Genomic DNA, 14,446 nt, shown 5'->3' with positions numbered 1-14,446 from the left:
AAAAACAAGCCAGAGGCTTGACATAAAACATGAACTAGTGAACAATGGCTCCCTGTGGTTTGTTAGCGGGCAGGTGTACCACAGGTGTAGCGTCTGCCTCGGTGCGGCTGAACGACCCCTAGTCGGCAGAAACCTGCACAAAGGGCACCTTCTCCCCATGGAGACTGGAGAGGCCCAAGGAGCCAGAGGCCACAGATACAGGAAGTGAGGTCTGAGTGTCTCCCAGCGTGAGACACAGAGAAAGGAGGCTTTTTTATAGGGAGCCCCAAAGGCCAGGCCCATGGCTGGGGAGGGAGGCGTGCAGAGAGCTCTCTCAGCATCCCTTCCCAAGGTGGAATCAGGCCATCCCCAAGCATGGGATGCAGAATGGGGATGGACACAGAAAGCAGCACCATCAGGGAGGCCAAAGGTCAAGCATGAAGAAACAGGGTACTTAACACAGAAATAAACAGAAAGAAAGCGTGTGTGCTTCTGAAGCTGTTCTGTGCAATCCATTCATTCATTCACTCACTCATTCTCCTACCAGCTTCTACAAACAGTTCAAGAAGTTCATATCTGTATATCTGGGAGAGGTTGGGGGGAAGAGGGGAGTGTTTTCTGAAAGACCCCTAAAGAGACTAAGAGAGGGAAACACACTTGGTCATTGTACTTGGAGCTGTGGCTTCCAGTAACTGGAAAGTACTTTTTGTTGATTGATGAGAGTAAGCATTTAAATGGACATTCAGAAAGTGGTTCCTGGTCCTCTGGTCATTGAGTAAGAAACCCAATCTCCTTGGGAGATGCTTCCCTCTGACACCCCAGCTTTGAAGGCCCGGTTCAAGCTGGCCCTGTGTCAGCTGCAGAATTCTTGCTGGCTTCAGCGTTTCCTTTGTCTCTCAGGCTAGTCTTCAGGTTCTGACAAGTGTATGAATTTTCCCTAAATTTCCATGTAACACAAAAGAAACTTTTGTGCTGTGGAACTTTGTTGGGGTTTGGTGTCTTGCCTGTGGCTTGTGTCCTGTCACTTATATCATCTACAGAGCTGTGCTGGAAGAAGGGCTGGGAACACCTGCTACTGTCACCTGCCTGAAGGAGGCCATGGGTGATGTAGGGAAGTGCCTTGGGGCTAAACTCAGGAGACCTGGGTGTCAGCACCTGTCCTGTCAGTGGCTGGCTCACTCCCACCTCTGTGAAAAAAGGGGGAGGAGAGGAGACTGCTCTAGACTAGGTTTTCTCAACCTCAGCATTATCGACATCTTGGGACATAATTCCTTGCTGTGGGGCCATCCTGTGCATTGTAGGACGTTTAGTAACCCCTAGTCTCTACTTACTAGATGTCAACAGTATGCCTTCCAGTTGTGACCATCAAAAATATCTGCATCCTAGCTGGTTTGCCTCAGTGGATAGAGCGTCAGCCTACAGACTGAAGGGTCTCAGGTTCGATTCCAGTCAAGGGCACATGCCCGGGTTGCGGGCTCGATCCCCAGTGGGGGCATGCAGGAGGCAGCTGATCGATGATTCTCTCTCATTGATGTCTCTCTCCCCCTCTCCTTTCCTCTCTGAAATCAATAAAAATCCTATATAATAAAAGGGTAATATGCAAATCGACCGAACAGCAGAACAACTGGTCGCTATGACGTGCACTGACTACCAGGGGGCAGACGCTCAATGCAGGAGCTGCCCCCTGGTGGTCAGTGTGTTCCCACAGGGAGAGCGCTACTCAGCCAGAAGCCGGACTCATAGCTGGTGAGCATAGCAGAGGTGGCAGGAGCCTCTCCCGCCTCCAAAGCAGCGCTAAGGATGTCTAACTGCTGGCTTTGGGGGGAGCGGACCTAAGCCATCAGTCAGACATACCCTGAGGGCTCCCAGACTGCAAGAGGGTGCAGGCTGGGCTGAGGGACCCCTCCCCCTCGCCAGTGCACAAATCTCGTGCACCAGGCCTCTACTCTGTATATAAAAATCTATATATGCAGACATTGGCAAATGCCCTGTGGTGGGTGGGAAGGATGTCCCCAACTGAGAACCAGTGGTGTGATCTGCATGTCTAACGCAGGGCCATGTGCGGTCAGAGCACGAACGTCACTGGGATAAATGGAGACATGCTGGAAGAACAAACATGCACTGGATTTTGAGCACGTAAATGAAAAACAAAAAAGAACAAAATATCTCCTGAATAATTTATGTTAATATTCTTTTCTTTTCATATCCTATATAATAAAAGCGTAGTATGCAAATTGTCCCCTTGACCAGAGTTCTTCTGAGAGTTCGACCAGGGGATGGGCTGGCTGAGGAAAGGGAGGGAGTACCCAGCTGGCAGCCCACAGCCACTAGGGACCCTACTAGTGCACGAACTTCATGCACTGGGCCTCTAGTTGATACATATTATAGTATTTTTAATATATTGGGTTACATAAAATAAATCACAGGAATTAATTTCACCTCCTTCTTTTTACTTTTTACAGTGTGGCTACTAAATCATTGAAATAGCACATGTTGCTCGACTTGTGGGCATTAGGTTTCTGTTGGTCAGTGCAGGTCTATGGTAGATGCCACTGGCTAAAGTTCTTCCCACTCAGGTCACCCAATTCTCTGGGAATGGCTTAGCACCTCCGGAGCAAACCAATCATTTTCCAGCACAATCTATTGTCGTGATGGACCGGACAGCTGAGGCATGGCAGAGTGTGGACACACAATCCTGTCAGCAATCTCCAGTGCTCACCCCGAGGTGCATCTGAGTCTCTGTTCTTTGTGGTAAACTAAGCAAATCTGCAGGGTCAGCATTTGGAGGCAACACCTGCTCCATCCCCCCGAGGAAGCAGCCCCAACTGTCAACATCCTGCTCCAGTCTGCTGATGGATGCGACAGACCCAGACACCCCACACAGACACCCAGGGAAGCCTGCCTCCCGAGGAAACCACTCCCGCCCACCCTTAGGAGAGCCTGGGCCTGCATGCTCACCCTCGCCAGGGGAGCCGGGTCCTAACTGGAACTGCTTCAGGACTTGCTAAGTGCCTTCCACACACATTACCACTCCATCCCCACAGACGTCACATTAGCTGGACACTAGAATGTCCCCATCTTCTCTATTTGTGGTCAATAGGAATTTTGCTCCACAAGCTCAGATTATAAAAACGTTCATTTCATTTTTGTTAAATCAAATTAATTTGATCTTAGCCCTGTTTGCCACTACCACTTCTCACCCCAGTTCCTGCAGTTGTTCAAAAGGCAAAGGCCCAAGAGTCATAAGCAAAGGAGAAGATTCGAGGTGGCCCCTCTGGTCTTCAGTGGCCCTGGTTATCCCTGACATGTCACTGCCATGGCTAGCTTGGTCCCCTGCAGACGTCTGCACGCTGCTCGTTGGTTGCCAGCAGCCATTCCCTACCTGGGCTTGGCCACCTTCTCCAGGTCTGGGACTGCGACAGCACAGGCCTCACATTCTTGGGGATCCTTCTGGAATTTCCAGCACCGGCTCTTTGCTAGCCACAGGAAGCACCCCCTACGCTGCAGCCTCCTCCTCACTGAACACAAACAAACAAGCACACAAACAAAACAGAAAGTGCCAGCCTCCAACCCCCCAACACACACAACACCCCACTTCCCATGCACACAGACCTCCTCCTCTGGGCACCAGTTAGCACTGTCTCCTAAGGACTGTGAGCTTTCAGAACAAAATCCACAGGCAGTGTGGATTCAGGCAAACTGCTTTCAGCTCTGTACCACAAACCTCCCAGCACGATAAGGAGCTCAGAGACCTGACCTTCTGGGAGTGGAGGTGAGAAAATATAGCAGACACAACTGAACCTATAAATTCCGCTGTTTCCACCAGTGCAGAAAGTGAGACTCTGTGGGGTCAGGCAATTTGCTATCACATTTCTGCTGTCAGACTCAACCCAGGACCCCTGACTCCACCAAAATGTGTCCTGTACAGAAAACATGTCAGGAGATGTGCCAGCTTCTCAGGGTCATGTGCCGCTGGCCCCAGGGCAGGGCAGCCCTCTTAGCAAACTCTTACTATTTAGTGGCCACCACTCCACCTCACACCACCCCCCTCCCCCGCAAGAGAGGACACACTGCCCTTATTCCCTACAGCACAAAACTCACTAGAACTTCTAAACAAAAGCTAGTTAAAACTTGAGGTTAGCATATAACTAACTAGATTATCTGATTTACAATATCTTTTTCTCTCTCAGCTCTCCACAGAAATGATTTTTTAAAAAGTATGCAATGAAACGTACAGGTGCTTCAGAGGTTCTGCAAATGTGTGAGCCCACTGCAGTTTTTTAATTGGATGCATGTTGATGGAAGGGCTCAATAGGAAAGTCGGTTTACAGGAGTTTACAGTGGGTATGGAAATATAAGGCTATCTTATCTTGTGTAGTGGTTATCAGCCCAGGTAATTGAATGGCCGATCAAAGTACTCCATCATAAAATTATAGAATCAATCTGAAGCTAAAGGACGTTTGCCGATGAGCAGGCGCAGCTGGAGGGCAGTGCAGGGCTCCTCACTTGGATAGCTACCTCTCTAGGCTGTGAAGTCAGTCAGAGCAGCCGAAACAGGGAGCGGTGGCTAATGTCCTCGCAGGAAATGAGGAGCACAGAACCTGATGTAACGTACACAAATGTCTCTGCAAAGGTTCTGTTGAAATTTAAGGAAGAAATGTACTATTCTGCTCAATACTCTTACAAAATGCTACACAGCTGAATAATAGAATGGGAAGATCTATCTATAAAAAAAATCACAGCTTAATAAAATGTGGGAAAGTATGAAACAGACAAAAATCAAGTACATTTTAGATCCTTATAATACTGGATGCATGTTAAAAATTTTATCAACAAAAACTGAGTTTTATAAACACAGAGCTGAATGGAAAAAAACAAAAGATTGAAAAGATTATGTACTGAATGGTTCCATGTATATTAAATTAAAATAAAAAGGCAAAACTAGCTGTGAAAGATAGTACAGACGTTCCTCAACAAATTAAAACTAGAACTACCACATGACCCAGCAGCTCCATTTCTGGGTATAAATACCCATAAGAACTGAAAATAGGGTCTCAAAGAGATATTTGTACCTCCATGTTTGTAGCAGCATTATTCACGATAGCCACACATTGGAAGCAACCCAAGTTGTACGTCTATGGATGAACAGATAAACAAACTGTCATATATACATACAGAGAAATATAATATTATTTATCCTTAAAAAGGAAGAAAATTCCAACATATGCTACAACATGGATGAATCTTGAGGAAGATATACTAAGTGACTAAGCCAGCCACAAAAGGACAAGCACTGTTTGATTCTTTTTTATGAGGTACCTAGAGCAGTCAAATTCATAGAGCCAGAAAGCAGAATGGTGGTTGCCCAAGGCCGGGCGGGCGGGGGAGATGAGGAGTTAATGTTTAAAGGGTACAGAGTGTCAGTTTTGCAAAATGAAAAGTTATGTGGCTGGAAGATGGTGATGGTTGCACACAGTGTGAACGTACTTAATGCCACTGAACTGTACGCTTAAAAATGATTAAGATTATAAATGTTATGTTTTGCACATTTTATCACAAATAAAAATAAAAAAAAATTTAAAGGGGGGAAAAGAAAGAAACAGGCAAAATTAAACTATGATTCGCGGTGAGGGCTGATGCTGGGAAAGGGGCACGGAGGGGGCATCCTGTTCTGTTTCTTAATCTAAGTGCTGGCTGTATGAGTGTTTTCAAATTGTGAACTTTTAGCAAATTATAAACTTAGGCTTTCGGCACTATTCTGAATGTATGTTATACTTAAATTAAAAGTTTAAAAAATTATCAACAAAATTATAAACCAACTGTAAAGAAAGGCCACAGGATGAAAGATAACCTCAAGTCTATACCATACGATGGATTGCTAACTTTTGCTCCACAAGAGCTTCTAGAGCTTCCAAGTATATGAAGCAACTTCTAGTTTTGTTTTTATTGCCACTTCTGTTAAAGGCCAAAAACGTCAGATTAAAAAAAAACAAAAAACAGCTCTGGTGGTGGAGGAGGCTGGGGGGCGTGTGTAGGGACAGGGAGGGAGGTGGAGGACTGAGCAAAAAGGAAAGGAGAAGGAACTCATGGACACAGACAACAGTGTGGTGATTGTGGGGGCAGGAGGAGGAGGTGGAGGAGAGTACGGGGGATAAATAGTGATGAAAAAAGAAATAAAGAAGAAAAACTCTCCCAGGAGTCCCTTCCTGCAAGGGCCTCAGCACAATCCAGGCTCAGAGTGAGAGAGTGTGGAGAGTTCACGGTGGAGCTTTGTAGGGATTAGGGAATCACAGGTGCGCCCTTACCTAAACCAGCAGCAGCTTACTCATTAATCAGGTACTTAATGGGCTGCTGCTCCCAGTTCCCCTCTCCTGGCAGACTGGTAGCTTTGGACTAGTTCCCAGTTTTTGCCGCCACCCCGCCCATCCCCTTTCTGCTCCCAGCCAAAACTTCTCCCTGTAGGTATTCAGATGCGAGCCTGGTCCTCAGTCCTCAGCTTTTCTTCTCTGCTGGATCCCTCAGAGCTGACTACTCAGGTTTCTCCTCTGGTTTTCTCAGGCGGCCAGGATGGCCACTCCCCATACTGTTCACAGGGAAATCTGGTTTCTCCCGGAGAGGTCCCGACTCTCCGCTCTCTGCTCTCTCATCTTTCTCCCGCAGCTTTTATTTCTACTTTTATTCCAAATTCCTGCCCTTATCTGACCACAAGCCAGAGGAGACATATAGGGCTCACAGCCTCTACATTTCATTTCCTTCTGGTCCTTTTAATCCAGCCTTTTAAAAAATAATACTATTGGTATCTTACAAGATGCTAACACTGAAGATGCTGAGTACTGAACTCCTATAATCTAATGCTCACATCTTCACTCAGCAAGGAGGACACTGAGGCTAGGTGAAGAACTTGCCAAAATGCAAGGCCCGCCTGGGTTTGGCCTGCTGATGATTGCTGCAGCAGGTGCACCAGAACCGCGTGCATATGTGCACAGCCTGAGAAGTGGAGGTGCTGCTATGGAGTGCTTCGGGGACTCCCCCGCCAAGGGCCTGGATGTCCAGATCTCACTGGCTTCCTCTAACTACTGCTAGAACATTAACAGGAAGTCACAGGATGCCAGGGATTTAAAGACTCTTAGAGGTCCTCTGATCACACCCTTTTGTTTTAAATATAAGATATAAGCCCGCGGCCCTCTGTTTACCTTGTTTTATCCAAATAAAACCAGGGAGCAGGTGCGTGCAGCTCCACAGGAGCCCGGCTTTGGGGAAACACTTCTCTCTCCAGAGCTGGAACTGAATGGAGTACATGTTACAGAAGGGAAAGGGGCTGCCACTGTCGGTCAGGCCTGGAAAGGACCCGCATGAGGGCCACTCTGCCTGGGGGCGCTAATGCCCGCACTGGCTGAGGAAGCACCATCAGGCATCCACAGACACACCAGGCCACAATTTCGAGTCCGTTTATCAAAAGAGAAGTAACTGTTTTATTATCTCTTTTTTTTTTTTTCAGAACTTGCTCAAGATTTTGAGAAAGAATAAATAACTCCATTCTTTAAAGTTCAGTGGGGCAAGGTTTATTTCCTAATGACAAGGTTTCTACAGCTGGAGATCCAAATAAAATAAAATTAAAAATTAAAAATGCTTCTCTTCCATTTCTGCAAGGAGTGACCATACCAGAAATGGCCTAGTTGCTCAACCCTTACATGAACAGCAGGCTCATTAACTCAACCCCAATCCATCTTTCTCTGCTGCTTTCTGCTCTCCATCACCCACCACGGGGCCAGGGAGAACAACGGTTTGCCACCCACCAAGCAGCTCTCCCAATTCCCCAGGAACTAGCGCATTCACCTCTGTGACCAGCAACCCCAGTTTAAGGAAAGCTGAAGGCCAGATCTGAGCTGTTTTATACTAAGTCTTTTCCCACTAAGAGCAGTTTCACTCTAGAAACTTTCTGAACTCGTGAACACGAACTTTCACCTCGTTCCTGCAGAGCTGGTAGTATGCTTGGCTTTTGCCAGATTGGAGCTTATTGGAGAAAAACACAAGTTCCTCTTTCAGCCTCGTTCCATCACTTCTGGAGGAAAACTGTCCAGCTACCAAAACAAAATGTTTCCCAGTTCTTCCTCCCACACCTATGAACTTTGTGCCTTGATTAAGCCCTGGATTCCCCTCGAAACAGAACTGGACCATGTCCAAACAATTTCTTCAGGTTCTTCAAACATTAACTCAACAGATGTTATGTCAACAGATTTGCCTATTCTCTCTCCCTCTCCTTTTGGCTTTTGGGTTGGTTCTTGTGGTGTTAACTGGAAATTCTAAAGGGTGTGTCAGCAGCTTTTACCCCCACACCCACCTCGCCCTCATGCCCCTTTGACCAGGGGAAAGAAGCCCCTTCGTGTGCACAGTTGCCAGCACTGTGCTTCCCTCTCTGGACCCAGCAAGGAGCTGCCAGGGAGCAGGTGGGACGGATGAGCAATGGGATAGGTGGGTCCAAAGAATGTCCAGTTACTTCGTGCCTGGCAGGGAGACATTGGACCATTTCTCCCACAGCCAGACACACCAAAGCTGCCTGACTTTGACACCCTTCCCCCACCCCGCTCTATCCCCATGAAGAGTCAGGGCTGCTGTGGGGAAAAAAACCAACTTCCTCAGGGAATCTTGCTGGGGACCCTCCACGAGGGCCTGGACATCTGTTCCCAGCAGGCCTGGAAACTGAGAAGACAGGGGCCGTTAGAGGGCAGCACGGGCTCACTCTTAACTCAGCAGGCACCTTTTTCCGTTGGAGCTCAGGCACTAGCTGTGGCAGAAAAACAAGTCAGAAAGGCAAAGGGGAGGGTGGGAGCCAGAAACCTCCCTCTGAGCCCTGGCTGTGCCAGTGAAACACTGCTCTTGGGAAGGCCAGGCTGCGTGTCCCAGCACATGCCAGGGATATGAACTGTGGAGACACAGGCTCCTGAGAGAAGCCACAACTCCTGCCCCCTTAGACAAGTTTGATGGTTCCGTGGCCTCTGGGCAAGGAAGCCAGAGTGAGTGCCCAGAGCCCTGAACAGAGACGGGTGTGGGAGACTTCAGGCGGGCACTATGCCCTTTGTGTCACTTCACTCTTCAGCCTCTGGAGCGAGAGGACAAAGGAGCACCTTGATGCTGGCAGACGCTGGGGGCACGGCTGGGTTTTACAAGGAAGGACGAAATCTGATTCCACCAATCAGAATAGATCATCTTTGCCTGTCTATGAGGTGACCCAGTTCTGAGCCCAGTGCTTGGCTCTGAACAGATGTGTATCACACTCCCAGCTTGCAACCTGGGCCTTGCCAGAGAGGTAAGAACGTGGCATCCTTCCACGGGACAAATTCGAGAGCTGGCTCTTGGGCGTCCCTTGCAAGAGCAGCTCTGCATCTCAAAGGACTCCTGGCAACAAGGACTGGCCTTTGTCCCTCCTCCCACAGCACACCTTTTCTGATTCACCCAGGCAGCTCACCCCAGGGGAGGGCTCAAGCACGCTGAAAAGGAAAACCTGGAGCAGTGGAGTGGGCCATCCGCAGTCCAGCTCCCAAGAGGCAGGGAGCAAAGCGGACCCCTGCAATCTTATCATTCATGTTTTCCCACAAGCTCTCCAGGACGGCTCTGATTCATGATGCCATGCGGTGGAAAGACCCAGCCCAAAAGTCCTGGGAAGATTCAAGTGTGAAGCAGAAGGTGGCAAGTGACCAGACTCCCAGCATGGAGCTACCACCACATGCACAGGCCCCAGGGTTCTTACTCTCTTCTCCTGCCTGAGGCCTGCCCTGGCCTCAGAACAGCAGCGAGGCCCTGCACTGCGTGGCGCTGTGGCTTGGTGTGCTGCTGTTTCTTTATGGAGCGATTACTGTTCATTGAGGATCATTCGCATGTATTCCATTCTCAAACTCTGCCGATGAAAAGCCAGGTGCAGGGCCTGAGCAGGTAGGCTAGCAAGTCTGTTGGCGCCAGAAGCTCTGAGCACTCCAGTTCTGCCTGCTTGGCCACCAGGGTCTGCCTCTGGGCCTTCCTCCTCCCTCCTCCTTCCAAGTGGGAAGGACTAGGAGCCTCTAAAGTGGGGACATGCTAATTATAGAAGTAACACTCACCATCGAGAATAGAACGCACTTGGAACTGAATGGGGAACTTCACGTTGTTGGGAGGGCTTCCAGTTTCCAACAGTGTTGGGCTAGGTATTCAGACTGAATTTCCCACTGAGAACAATTTAAAAACTGGATAAAATATAAACGAATGCCAAGCCTTTCTGTTTTTCTTTTTAAATATGGAGAAGCAAAGAATATTGGCTGTTGTTACAGAGCACAATGAAGGACTGGGACCATTTCTTTCCGAACATGCAGGCATCAGAAACAAACCTACTGTGATTCAAAACGTAGATTGGCATTTGTAGTTTTCATGAAATTCTCCTTGTGCATTATCCAAAAAACGATCACACCAGTCAAAAATTACATGGTATGGTTATTGGTGTGATTTGCCCATTGAATTCTTTATTTAAGGCAGATTCCGCCTAGCGACAGAACACAGCTGCTCTGCTCCTTTGGGGCTCTTCTTGTCTGCCCCGCTGCTACACCATTCCTGTGCAGAGACCACACAAGTCCCTGCCCTCATGGCCTGCAACCGCACAGAGGAGACCATCCAACTCCCCTCCAGCACTCCCACGTCTGCGTTAACTTTATACCAGTAAATGTTCTCCTGATCTGAGCTGTTAGATTTTTAGTCCCATTCACCAGTGAGGCCTTATTCTTTACTGTCTCTAATTGGGGGCATATTCTTCACCTCCCTCAGCACATTTCCTCAACTCTAAGATGGTATTAATAATAGTTAAGGCCCTAACTGGTTTGACTCAGTGGATAGAGCGTCGGCCTGCGGACTGAAGGGTCCCAGGTTCAATTCTGGTCAAGGACATGTTCCTTGGTTGCAGGCACATTCCCAGTTGGGGGTGTGCAGGAGGCAGCTGATCGATATTTCTCTCTCATCGATGTTTCTGATTCTCTATTCCTCTCCCTTCCTCTCTGTAAAAATCAATAAAATATATTAAAAAATAAAATAATAGTTAAGTACCTCATGCTGTTGCTGTAAAGATTAAATAAGATAATACAGATAACACATTGGGCAACACATACCCAGCCAGTTAGTGTTAGCTACCACTATTGTTATTAGTATCAACCATAAAAAAGTTATGACTGGCATTTTGTTCAACTATCTAACGTCTCACTTTAAACCGTCCACCGAGCATTTTGTTCAACTAAATATCCAACGTCTCACTTTAAACCGTCCACCGAGCACCAACACTTTCCAACGAGAGGGACGTACCGCCACAGGAAGCAGCCAGTCCACCTGGGACAAGCTTGATGGCTGCAATGCACTTCTTCATGTTGAAAATGACAACATGGATAAACCTGGAGAGCACTGTGCTATGTGAAGTAAGCTAGACATAGAGAGAGTGATACTATATGATTTCACTGATATGTGGAATATAAAATAGTCAAATTCATAGAAGCAGAGAGTAGAATGTTGGTTGCCATGGGCAGAAGGGAGAGGGAAATGGGATGATGTTGTACAAAGGGTCTCAGTTACACAAGATGAATAAGTTCTAGAGCAAATTTGCAGAGATGTAATGCAGGGAGTGCATGGTGACTATAGTTAACAACACTGTATTGTATACTGGGAATTGCAAAGAGAATAAATCTAAGGTGAAATCTCACCACACACATACACACACATAGTGGCAGCTAAGAGGTGATGATATGTTAATTAGCTCAATTGTAGTGATCTTTCCACAAGTATACTATATCAAAACATCAAGCTGTACAACTTAAATATATACATGTCAAAGATAGTTCAATAAACCTCTTTAAATAAGAATTTTAAAACTGGAAAGCAGAAAATATTACAACAGAATGACCAGAGGAGAGCAAGGAAGGGCAGCAGAAAGGCAGCCCACGGTGGTTACAGGCCAGTGAAGATGCTGGGGCTGCCAGACTAAGATGTCCTCCAGCTGGCCCTGCACCCCAGGGTGGGGACTAAAGTGCCAGGTTAACTGACCTCACCCAAACAGCGGCAAGAGCTTCCCAAGCACGACATATTTTGATCTAAAAACACTGTTTTCACACACAAAAAAACTGCCTTCACTTCCTGAAAATCCTTAGGCAGAGGAAACATACACATCGTGCTTTCCTGAATACCCCTGCCTGGAAAGGGCAAGGCTGAGTGAACATAAGCCTCCAAAACAAACCTGTTCTTCCTACGTTGTGTAACTCAGGAGGAGCCTCGCATCGCATCCCTCCTCATCTGGGCTCTCCCAGCTATTGGAGGATGCAGCCTTTTGACAGATGTTTGCTGAGTGGGCGGGCTTCGCCTGGGAGCAGAGCTCTAGGCACTCTGTGAACAGCCCTGACCATCAGGGGGCAGATCTCAGCCAAGCTCCACACTAACAGCCAGAAATGTGCCTCTCAGGCCCTGCCTGCTGCCTTTTACGGGCATCAGCATATTTCTGAATCACAGTTTCTTCCTTTGCAAGAAGGAAATGAATAGGACAATAACGCTAGCACACTGAGTTGCTCTGGGAGAGAGGGAAGCCGTTCCCTTATACATATTCCCTTGCTCTTTCATAGCCATTGAAGCTTGATGTGCTTGCTAGGTTCTCCTAGCCTCATGTATCTGTAAAACCAACCAAAATAAGATAGTACTGTTGAGCACAAAATACTCAGAAGAGATTTCTTTAAAGTAATGTTTCCCAAATATTTTTGTGTGCAACTTTTAACAAGAAACACATTTTACATCCCTATCCAGTACACACACACATGCACAGTCAAATAAATGTTTCATGAAACAATATTTACTCTTACTTATGCAATACATGCAATCTGGCATTATATATTCTGTTTCATTTTTTAAATGCATAGCATACTATAGGTTACAACTCACAGTTTGAAAAACATTGGTGGGGGCTTCCATACGGAGATAACAGATTGGACATACATAGTACCACCTCTCCCTTCAAAATCCTACTAAAAGTTAATAAAGGAACAAAATGGTACAAACCCACAGGACAAAGGCACAGGATTCAGATTGTATTTTAAAAATCCCCACATTCCCCTGCAAAGCCATGTTGTCGGAAAATACCAACACCCATCTTCAGTTCCAGGGAGTAAATCTTGATTACTCTAAGATAATAATATTAATTTTATTCCCCTGGTCTAGTGATTCATTTAGAAATGGCTATAACACCTTATTTTGGACCCGGAGCCATGAGAGAAAGTCAGCCAATGGTAGGGTTAATTATGGGAAATATTCTAAAATTTTAGCTAGGTCAGAGGAAGAAATAGCCTCAGTTTATGCCTCTGGAATATATGATACTGCCATATTTTGCCCACAAAGGGAGTTACCAATGCACCCTGGCAGAGCAGATAGATTTTTGAAAACCTGGGTGCCTGACTATGTACTTCAGTCACTAAGTTACTCAACCCCAGAGCCACCTTATTGCAGGTCTTCTTACTATGCAAGTAATGAATCCACTTGTCCTGTGAACCATTTTAGTTGGGCTTTCTTCACTTTCAGCAAAGCACCCTGAATGACACAATAAGTCACATCATAAAATTCCACAACACTAGGGACAAAGCCTAGAACTTCTGAGGAGGGAAAAGCTAGGTCGTACTCAACAGAACAAGAATGAAAATGGGCCGAAACTGGTTTGGCTCAGTGGATAGAGCGTCAGCCTGCGGACTGAAGGGTCCCGGGTTCGATTCCGGTCAAGGGCATGTACCTTGGTTGTGGGCACATCCCCAGTGGGAGGTGTGCAGGAGGCAGCTGATCGATGTTTCTCTCTCATTGATGTTTCTAGCTCTCTATCCCTCTCCCTTCCTCTCTGTAAAATATCAATAAAATATATATTTTTTTAAAAAAGAATGAAAATGGTATTGGACAGCAGGTACATTGGATGCCAGAAGAATAATCAATGACTTCAAAATTCAAGGAGAAAACAACTTTCTGCCTTGAATCTTATAATCAGCCAACTATCGATCAAGAATGAAAATAGTTAAAAGCAATTTTAGACATGCAAGGATTAAGAAAATTGACCTCTCATACACCTTATCTAAGAGTTCGTTGTCGATGGGTTTCAGGGAAAGAAAAGGAAGAACAGGGATCTTGGAACCAGCGAGCCCAATCAGCAGGGAGGGGAAGACGACAACTACATGGCAAGACCTGAGAACAGTGGAAGTAGAAAGAGGGGACATCCTGGAAAAAAATAATTAGACTGGACAGAGTAGACAGTGTGGCAGATCTAATGACAAAGTGGTAACCCTGAAGAAATTAGATACATTAACTATGGCTGCATAGCAAATTATCCTAAGACTTACAGACTTAAAATAATAAACATTTGTTAGCTCACAGATTCTGAGGGTCAGGAACCTGGGAGCAGCTTAGCTGCTGGTTCTGGTTCAGAGGCCTGACAAGGTTGCAG

Source organism: Plecotus auritus (genome assembly GCF_963455305.1).
Source record: "Plecotus auritus genome assembly, chromosome: 2".
In the NCBI taxonomy this organism is placed as follows: domain Eukaryota; kingdom Metazoa; phylum Chordata; class Mammalia; order Chiroptera; family Vespertilionidae; genus Plecotus; species Plecotus auritus.
This window is presented reverse-complemented; position numbering follows the sequence as displayed.